The sequence below is a fragment of the Lynx canadensis genome, chromosome C2 (assembly GCF_007474595.2).
Source record: "Lynx canadensis isolate LIC74 chromosome C2, mLynCan4.pri.v2, whole genome shotgun sequence".
Lineage (NCBI taxonomy): Eukaryota > Metazoa > Chordata > Mammalia > Carnivora > Felidae > Lynx > Lynx canadensis.
Genome location: NC_044311.2, coordinates 114750453 through 114760554, shown reverse-complemented (window position 1 = coordinate 114760554; position 10102 = coordinate 114750453).

Genomic DNA, 10102 nt, shown 5'->3' with positions numbered 1-10102 from the left:
AGCTATACATTTACAGGGGCAGGGAGCATATGGGATATATCTATACCTTCCTCTCAATTTTGCTCTAAACCTAAAAATGTTCTGAAAAAAATGATAAGGTCTTTAAAAATTTTTGGAATATCTACAAAAGGACAAATAGTTGAAAATTAATGGTGGTCCTTTTTTGGTACAGTAATCAGCACAGTCAAAATACGGCAAAATTCCCAAAAAGATAGGACAATCTAGTCCCCTAAATATTTTCAATCAGATATTAAATGAATATCTGCCTGTGATACTGCAAAGGGATCCTATATTCAGTGGCAGAGTGGAACCAGCAAAATCTTTAGCAGCATAAACAAACCTCAATATTGAATTATTCCTATATAACAAATGAGTAATATAATTCTTTCAGCTAGAGTTTTTAATTTTGTCTGGAAGAGATTGGTGAGTAAATAAAAAAAAATACCAAAATGCAGAATCATTTTTACAAATGCATCACTGAGATATTTTTAACTGTGACATTTTCATTAATCTATGCTATAAATTAAGTAAAGGTAAGGTGTAATGAATTTTATACAGCATGATTAAGTACCAGGGTTCAGGATTAAACTCATTAAATTAAACTAATAATTTAATAACTGTTAATATAGCTTCAAAAGAAAAAAACTTAAATAGGATTTACAATTTTAGCAGCACACATTTTCAAGAATGTATTTTAATACATTAACATTTTCTTTGTAACAGTTCTAAAATATTCATATATTCGACTCAATACTCTATAATATTATATACTTTTATACATAACACATTGTAATTATAGTGGTTATATTTTGTATTCAATCTGTTCTTTCTTCTATTTTCACCAAATAGTTTTAATTGAAATAAAATATGTATTGAACACCAACAATCATTATTATGTAATATTAATGAAAGCAAAAAACATGTTCATAATGTTTTATCGATCAACTACATTCAGCTTTCCATTCAGCTTAAGCTGTAAGGTGAGTTCCACATTCAGGTTTCTATTTTTACTTATTCATATTTAGGATATAGAAAATCTTATCTGACAATTTTGGATTATAGATACAAGAGTGAGCTCACACAACAAGGGCTCTGATCTTTAAATCAAACTGATAGTAAAATTATGGACATAGTTGTTCTTGCTTTCATCAAGTAGTCAATCATTAATTCAAGCAGCATGATTTAAGTTCTAATGGTTTAAGTTAGGAAATAGTGGATAACAAATTATTAATTACAAATTTCTTTAGTCTAGACAATATTTGTTTATTTATATACTTTGTTGCAGAAATAGCATAACCGTTTTAATAAGCCCAACAACATATTTATGAGCATATATATGGATTTTTTTTTTTACCTCCAAGACAGTTAATATCAAGTACTAAGAAAATTATATGTTGTAGTTTGGATCACTACCTAGTCTTAAAACAATCCTGATATATTATTCCACCATCATTTTGTTTCAGCTTAAATTTTAAAAGCTCAAGTTTTCTAGACATTGAACATATTTCTGAGATAAAACACATGAACAAAGTTACTTAGGAATCACATTACATGTATCAATTTTTGATCACAAACTTCTGGTGTGAGAAATGTAATTATATTTTTCTCTCTACCTTAATGTTGTTTTCTGTCCTGAACGCCTATTCTTCTTAATTGAGTATTTAAATAAGTCACTTTCAGGAAAAAAACAAAACAAAACAAAACAACAACAACAACAACTTTAATCTGATTTCAGTGACTACAGTAATCTTAGGTTTATAACTGAGTCACATTCAGGTATAAAACTCATTCAAGTGTTCTATTTTTTGTTCTCTCTTCCTCTCCTCCCAGTGTGTAAATGATATATATTATACACACACATGTATGTTTATATATATGTATTTGTATGTTTCTTGACTTACTAATGTTTTAGATACTGGAGATACAGGATGCAGATATCAACAGGACAGTCATAAATGCTTAATTTCACAATATGTATTATTTGGGAAAACAAATATGTAAGCAGATAAATAAGTGAGACAAATTCAGATAGTATTCTGTAAGTGCTATAAATAAAACTGAAGATCATGAAAAATAGATTGGGATCTATTTTGGAAATAGACACAGCAGGGCTATGTTACTAACAATATAAAATGAATAGAAATAAATTAAATGTAACTTCTATATTTTTTTAACAGTCCAGTTGTTGAAACTGAAAAAAGTATAGTAGGTTGCTTTTATTGAAGAATCAGGAATTCTGTTTATAAGGCTTAACAGTCATTTTAGCATTTTATTTTTGTTTTGCCTTGTATGTTAGAGAAATTTAGTTGTAAAACTAACAGAACCACAGTTCTTGTTATTGATTTGAGTTAGGGGTGATAGGAAAAAACAAAAAAGTAGCACGTTCTAACTTGTTACTATTAAATAGAATGTAGAAAGAAATAAAGATTATGGAAGTGTTGATAGATTTGAATGGATTGAGTTGGGTGCATTGGGTATGTTTTGCTGTTGTCCAGCTGCTGATAAGAGAAAGTCAAAACCAGTTAATTAGGACAGGGGTTTCTTTTCCTTGAATAAAAAGTCAGGAGATAAGCCATACAGGGCTAGCCTGACAATTTCACAATGTCAAGGATACAACTTCCTCTGCACTTCCTGCTGCACCATTCTTTGCATGTGGCCTTTCACACTCAAGGCTGCATCCTCACAGATGAAAATAGTCATTATGGTTTTTGCCATAATGTTTGTATTCCAGGAAGGAATAAGAAAAATGTGGAGAGGAGGAAAAAAAAAACCCTCTACATAGATCAGTAAATCCTCATTTTTAAGGACATTTGGAAACCATACCTGACTGTATCTGCTACATACTGTTGACCAGAACCTAATCTCAAGGACAACCACATATTCTCAGAACCTGGAAAATCTTGATTTTCCAGTAAAGTACATTGCTGCCAAAAATGAAATTATGGTTCAGTTAGTAAAGACTTTTCTCCTGAACACCATATTTTATATCCATCTGCCTATTTGACATTTGTACTTAAGTGCAGTAAATATTTATTACTTTTACACATATATTTGTAAGCTAAATATTTAATATATATTACATGATTAATATATATCACTTAATATATCCAGAGCAGAATTTGTAATCTTTCCTCCCAAATTTCTCTAACTGTAGTGTCACTTTTATCAGCTAGGAACACCACTATTCTAGTTGCTGAAATTAAGCGACCTGAAGTTATGATTGAATTTTTCTTCCCACATGCTACCTTTATTGTGCACCCCTTGTTTGTTTGACTTCTTTATATATCCAATTCCAATCACTTTCATGACTATCAATGCTAATGCCCTCACCAAAACCACACCTGAATTTTACAGAATTCGAAGTGGTCAGTTCTAACTGCTATATTAACTGGCTTATTATCATCAATGCAGCAGCCTGACTGAGAAATCCTTTAAAAGTGAAATTCAGGATTCTGGGAAGATGGCGGCGTAGGAGGACGCTGGGCTCACCGCGCGTCCTGCTGATCACTTAGATTCCACCTACACCTGCCTAAATAACCCAGAAAACCGCCAGAGGATTAGCAGAACGGAGTCACCGGACCCAAGTGCAGACGAGAGGCCCACGGAAGAGGGTAGGAAGGGCGGCGAGGCGGTGCGCGCTCCAGGGACTGGCGGGAGGGAGCCGGGGCGGAGGGGCGGCTCGCCAGCCAAGCAGAGCCCTCGAGTCCGGCTTGCAAAAGCGGAGGGGCCTGACGGACTGTGTTCCAGCAGCAAGCGCGACTTAGCGTCTGGGAGGTCGTAAGTTAACAGCTCTGCTCGGAAAGCGGGAAGGCTGGAGGACAAAGGGAGGGTGAGCTGCGGAGCCCCCGGACGACAGAGCTCAGTTTGGCGGGGAACAAAGGCGCTCGCCAGCGCCATCTCCCCCGCCCATCCCCCAGCCAAAATCCCAAAGGGAACCGGTTCCGGCCAGGGAAATTGCTCGCTCCGCGCAAACACCCAACTCTGTGCTTCTGCGGAGCCAAACCTCCGGCAGCGGATCTGACTCCCTCCGGCTGCCACAGGGCCCCTCCTGAAGTGGATCACCTAAGGAGAAGCGAGCTAAGCCTGCCCCCCCTCCTGCCGTGCACCTTGCCTTCCCACCCCAGCTAATACGCCAGATCCCCAGCATCACAAGCCTGGCAGTGTGCAAGTAGCCCAGACGGGCCACGCCACCCCACAGTGAATCCCACCCCTAGGAGAGGGGAAGAGAAGGCACACACCAGTCTGACTGTGGCCCCAGCGGTGGGCTGGGGGCAGACATCAGGACTGACTGCGGCCCCGCCCACCAACTCCAGTTATACACCACAGCACAGGGGAAGTGCCCTGCAGGTCCTCACCACACCAGGGACTATCCAAAATGACCAAGCGGAAGAATTCCCCTCAGAAGAATCTCCAGGAAATAACAACAGCTAATGAGCTGATCAAAAAGGATTTAAATAATATAACAGAAAGTGAATTTAGAATAATAGTCATAAAATTAATCGCTGGGCTGGAAAACAGTATACAGGACAGCAGAGAATCTCTTGCTACAGAGATCAAGGGACTAAGGAACAGTCACGAGGAGCTGAAAAACGCTTTAAAGGAAATGCAAAGCAAAATGCAAACCACCACAGCTCGGATGGAAGAGGCAGAGGAGAGAATAGGTGAACTAGAAGATAAAGTTATGGAAAAAGAGGAAGCCGAGAAAAAGAGAGATAAAAAAATCCAGGAGTATGAGGGGAAAATTAGAGAACTAAGTGATACACTAAAAAGAAATAATATACGCATAATTGGTATCCCAGAGGAGGAAGAGAGAGGGAAAGGTGCTGAAGGGGTACTTGAAGAAATAATAGCTGAGAACTTCCCTGAACTGGGGAAGGAAAAAGGCATTGAAATCCAAGAGGCACAGAGAACTCCCTTCAGACGTAACTGGAATCGATCTTCTGCACGACATATCATAGTGAAACTGGCAAAATACAAGGATAAAGAGAAAATTCTGAAAGCAGCAAGGGGTAAACGTGCCCTCACATATAAAGGGAGACCTATAAGACTCGTGACGGATCTCTCTTTTGAAACTTGGCAGGCCAGAAAGAATTGGCACGAGATTTTCAGGGTGCTAGACAGAAAAAATATGCAGCCGAGAATCCTTTATCCAGCAAGTCTGTCATTTAGAATAGAAGGTGAGATAAAGGTCTTCCCAAACAAACAAAAACTGAAGGAATTTGTCACCACTAAACCAGCCCTACAAGAGATCCTAAGGGGGACCCTGTGAGACAAAGTACCAGAGACATCACTACAAGCATAAAACATACAGACATCACAATGACTCTAAACCCGTATCTTTCTATAATAACACTGAATGTAAACGGATTAAATGCGCCAACCAAAAGACATAGGGTATCAGAATGGATAAAAAAACAAGACCCATCTATTTGCTGTCTACAAGAGACTCATTTTAGACCTGAGGACACCTTTAGATTCAGAGTGAGGGGATGGAGAACTATTTATCATGCTACTGGAAGCCAAAAGAAAGCTGGAGTAGCCATACTTCTATCAGACAAACTAGACTTTAAATTAAAGGCTGTAACAAGAGATGAAGAAGGACATTATATAATAGTTACAGGGTCTATCCATCAGGAAGAGCTAACAATTATAAATGTCTATGCGCCGAATACCGGAGCCCCCAAATATATAAAACAATTACTCATAAACATAAGCAACCTTATTGATAAGAATGTGGTAATTGCTGGGGACTTTAACACCCCACTTACAGAAATGGATAGATCATCTAGACACACGGTCAATAAAGAAACAAGGGCCCTGAATGAGACACTGGATCAGATGGACTTGACAGATATATTTAGAACTCTGCATCCCAAAGCAACAGAATATACTTTCTTCTCGAGTGCACATGGAACATTCTCCAAGATAGATCATATACTGGGTCACAAAACAGCCCTTCATAAGTTTACAAGAATTGAAATTATACCATGCATACTTTCAGACCACAATGCTATGAAGCTTGAAATCAACCACAGAAAAAAGTCTGGAAAACCTCCAAAAGCGTGGAGGTGAAAGAACACCCTACCAACGAATGAGTGGGTCAACCAGGCAATTAGGGAAGAAATCAAAAAATATATGGAAACAAACGAAAATGAAAATACAACAATCCAAACGCTTTGGGACGCAGCGAAGGCAGTCCTGAGAGGAAAATACATTGCAATCCAGGCCTATCTCAAGAAACAAGAAAAATCCCAAATACAAAATCTAACAGCACACCTAAAGGAAATAGAAGCAGAACAGCAAAGGCAGCCTAAACCCAGCAGAAGAAGAGAAATAATAAAGATCAGAGCAGAAATAAACAATATAGAATCTAAAAAAACTGTAGAGCAGATCAACGAAACCAAGAGTTGGTTTTTTGAAAAAATAAACAAAATTGACAAACCTCTAGCCAGGCTTCTCAAAAAGAAAAGGGAGATGACCCAAATAGATAAAATCATGAATGAAAATGGAATTATTACAACCAATCCCTCAGAGATACAAACAATTATCAGGGAATACTATGAAAAATTATATGCCAACCAATTGGACAACCTGGAAGAAATGGACACATTCCTGAACACCCACACTCTTCCAAAACTCAATCAGGAGGAAATAGAAAGCTTGAACAGACCCATAACCAGCGAAGAAATTGAATCGGTTATCAAAAATCTCCCAACAAATAAGAGTCCAGGACCAGATGGCTTCCCAGGGGAGTTCTACCAGACGTTTAAAGCAGAGGTAATACCTATCCTTCTCAAGCTATTCCAAGAAATAGAAAGGGAAGGAAAACTTCCAGACTCATTCTATGAAGCCAGTATTACTTTGATTCCTAAACCAGACAGAGACCCAGTCAAAAAAGAGAACTACAGGCCAATATCCCTGATGAATATGGACGCAAAAATTCTCAGTAAGATACTAGCAAATCGAATTCAACAGCATATAAAAAGAATTATTCAGGAGGAGGCGCAGGAAGATGGCGGCGTAGGAGGACGCTGGGCTCACCGCGCGTCCTGCTGATCACTTAGATTCCACCTACACCTGCCTAAATAACCCAGAAAACCGCCAGAGGATTAGCAGAACGGAGTCACCGGACCCAAGTGCAGACGAGAGGCCCACGGAAGAGGGTAGGAAGGGCGGCGAGGCGGTGCGCGCTCCAGGGACTGGCGGGAGGGAGCCGGGGCGGAGGGGCGGCTCGCCAGCCAAGCAGAGCCCTCGAGTCCGGCTTGCAAAAGCGGAGGGGCCTGACGGACTGTGTTCCAGCAGCAAGCGCGACTTAGCGTCTGGGAGGTCGTAAGTTAACAGCTCTGCTCGGAAAGCGGGAAGGCTGGAGGACAAAGGGAGGGTGAGCTGCGGAGCCCCCGGACGACAGAGCTCAGTTTGGCGGGGAACAAAGGCGCTCGCCAGCGCCATCTCCCCCGCCCATCCCCCAGCCAAAATCCCAAAGGGAACCGGTTCCGGCCAGGGAAATTGCTCGCTCCGCGCAAACACCCAACTCTGTGCTTCTGCGGAGCCAAACCTCCGGCAGCGGATCTGACTCCCTCCGGCTGCCACAGGGCCCCTCCTGAAGTGGATCACCTAAGGAGAAGCGAGCTAAGCCTGCCCCCCCTCCTGCCGTGCACCTTGCCTTCCCACCCCAGCTAATACGCCAGATCCCCAGCATCACAAGCCTGGCAGTGTGCAAGTAGCCCAGACGGGCCACGCCACCCCACAGTGAATCCCACCCCTAGGAGAGGGGAAGAGAAGGCACACACCAGTCTGACTGTGGCCCCAGCGGTGGGCTGGGGGCAGACATCAGGACTGACTGCGGCCCCGCCCACCAACTCCAGTTATACACCACAGCACAGGGGAAGTGCCCTGCAGGTCCTCACCACACCAGGGACTATCCAAAATGACCAAGCGGAAGAATTCCCCTCAGAAGAATCTCCAGGAAATAACAACAGCTAATGAGCTGATCAAAAAGGATTTAAATAATATAACAGAAAGTGAATTTAGAATAATAGTCATAAAATTAATCGCTGGGCTGGAAAACAGTATACAGGACAGCAGAGAATCTCTTGCTACAGAGATCAAGGGACTAAGGAACAGTCACGAGGAGCTGAAAAACGCTTTAAAGGAAATGCAAAGCAAAATGCAAACCACCACAGCTCGGATGGAAGAGGCAGAGGAGAGAATAGGTGAACTAGAAGATAAAGTTATGGAAAAAGAGGAAGCCGAGAAAAAGAGAGATAAAAAAATCCAGGAGTATGAGGGGAAAATTAGAGAACTAAGTGATACACTAAAAAGAAATAATATACGCATAATTGGTATCCCAGAGGAGGAAGAGAGAGGGAAAGGTGCTGAAGGGGTACTTGAAGAAATAATAGCTGAGAACTTCCCTGAACTGGGGAAGGAAAAAGGCATTGAAATCCAAGAGGCACAGAGAACTCCCTTCAGACGTAACTGGAATCGATCTTCTGCACGACATATCATAGTGAAACTGGCAAAATACAAGGATAAAGAGAAAATTCTGAAAGCAGCAAGGGGTAAACGTGCCCTCACATATAAAGGGAGACCTATAAGACTCGTGACGGATCTCTCTTTTGAAACTTGGCAGGCCAGAAAGAATTGGCACGAGATTTTCAGGGTGCTAGACAGAAAAAATATGCAGCCGAGAATCCTTTATCCAGCAAGTCTGTCATTTAGAATAGAAGGTGAGATAAAGGTCTTCCCAAACAAACAAAAACTGAAGGAATTTGTCACCACTAAACCAGCCCTACAAGAGATCCTAAGGGGGACCCTGTGAGACAAAGTACCAGAGACATCACTACAAGCATAAAACATACAGACATCACAATGACTCTAAACCCGTATCTTTCTATAATAACACTGAATGTAAACGGATTAAATGCGCCAACCAAAAGACATAGGGTATCAGAATGGATAAAAAAACAAGACCCATCTATTTGCTGTCTACAAGAGACTCATTTTAGACCTGAGGACACCTTTAGATTCAGAGTGAGGGGATGGAGAACTATTTATCATGCTACTGGAAGCCAAAAGAAAGCTGGAGTAGCCATACTTCTATCAGACAAACTAGACTTTAAATTAAAGGCTGTAACAAGAGATGAAGAAGGACATTATATAATAGTTACAGGGTCTATCCATCAGGAAGAGCTAACAATTATAAATGTCTATGCGCCGAATACCGGAGCCCCCAAATATATAAAACAATTACTCATAAACATAAGCAACCTTATTGATAAGAATGTGGTAATTGCTGGGGACTTTAACACCCCACTTACAGAAATGGATAGATCATCTAGACACACGGTCAATAAAGAAACAAGGGCCCTGAATGAGACACTGGATCAGATGGACTTGACAGATATATTTAGAACTCTGCATCCCAAAGCAACAGAATATACTTTCTTCTCGAGTGCACATGGAACATTCTCCAAGATAGATCATATACTGGGTCACAAAACAGCCCTTCATAAGTTTACAAGAATTGAAATTATACCATGCATACTTTCAGACCACAATGCTATGAAGCTTGAAATCAACCACAGAAAAAAGTCTGGAAAACCTCCAAAAGCGTGGAGGTGAAAGAACACCCTACCAACGAATGAGTGGGTCAACCAGGCAATTAGGGAAGAAATCAAAAAATATATGGAAACAAACGAAAATGAAAATACAACAATCCAAACGCTTTGGGACGCAGCGAAGGCAGTCCTGAGAGGAAAATACATTGCAATCCAGGCCTATCTCAAGAAACAAGAAAAATCCCAAATACAAAATCTAACAGCACACCTAAAGGAAATAGAAGCAGAACAGCAAAGGCAGCCTAAACCCAGCAGAAGAAGAGAAATAATAAAGATCAGAGCAGAAATAAACAATATAGAATCTAAAAAAACTGTAGAGCAGATCAACGAAACCAAGAGTTGGTTTTTTGAAAAAATAAACAAAATTGACAAACCTCTAGCCAGGCTTCTCAAAAAGAAAAGGGAGATGACCCAAATAGATAAAATCATGAATGAAAATGGAATTATTACAACCAATCCCTCAGAGATACAAACAATTATCA